The following is a 1,054-nucleotide window of genomic DNA, read 5'->3' as shown; positions in this document are numbered from 1 at the left end:
GCTGGTGATGGGGAGGCGATGGGTGCTGGTGATGGGGAGGCCATGGGTGCTGGTCATGAGAAGGTGATGGGTGCTGGTGATGGGGAGGTGATGGGTGCTGGTGATGGGGAGGCCATGGGTGCTGGTCATGAGAAGGTGATGGGTGCTGGTCATGGGGAGGTGATGGGTGCTGGCAATGGGTGCTGGCAATGGGTGCTGGTGATGGGGAGGCCATGGGTGCTGACAATGGGTGCTGGCAATGGAAAGACGATGGAGAAGCAAAACTCCCAGCAGTTTCCAGCATGCTTAGCACCAAGGGACGCCCAGGGCAGAGCAATCCCTTCATCCTTAGCGAAGTGACCCAGGGTTCCCCCACCCAGCCCACCCTCATTTTGGAACTCAAACAACTCCCCTCGTAGCTTGAAGAAACACCTTAATCCTCCCGGGCTTTGAAAACACCCGGTTGTCTGTTGGTGTTTGTTTCTCCCAGCTGGGTTCGAGCCAGCTCCCCCTCCTCTTGGCTCCTTGCTTGGCCGCCCAGGGCTCTTTCACAGCAATTTTGATTTGATCTTATTAAATCTGGAGCAGAACAGCAAGCGCGGGCAATTAGACAGACAATTAGGGAGCAGCTCGTTGCACAAGAGGAGCTGCCAGGACCTCCCCTCCCCGAAACGCGCTCGCGGGGCGAGCAGTGCCGTGCCTCTCGCCGGACTGGTTCCCGCTAAGGAACCCTGCAACGCCCAGAGGGTTTTTTTTCCAGATGAAGTTTTCCTCAAGACGGTGATCCCCTCCCAGATTTTGTCCCACTTGGAGGCCCCATTTCCCATGGGTTCCTCAGTTGTCCCATGGGTTTGTGGCCTTCCCTCCAAATCCCACAGCTCTAATGCCTCACCGGGTTGGAGGCTGAGGGGAGACCTGATCGCTCCCTGCAACGACCTGAAAGGAGGGGGTAGCCAGGTGGGGGTCGGCCTCTTCTCCCAACCAGCGATAGGACAAGAGGGTACAGTCTGAAGCTATGCCAGGCTAGAAATGAGGAGGCATTTCTTCCCAGAAAGGGTCGTTAGGCATTGGGATG

Source organism: Cariama cristata, unplaced genomic scaffold, assembly GCF_000690535.1.
Source record: "Cariama cristata isolate BGI_N322 unplaced genomic scaffold, ASM69053v1 scaffold15827, whole genome shotgun sequence".
Taxonomy (NCBI): domain Eukaryota; kingdom Metazoa; phylum Chordata; class Aves; order Cariamiformes; family Cariamidae; genus Cariama; species Cariama cristata.
The sequence above is the reverse complement of the archived record's forward strand: the minus strand, read 5'-3'. Positions refer to the sequence as shown.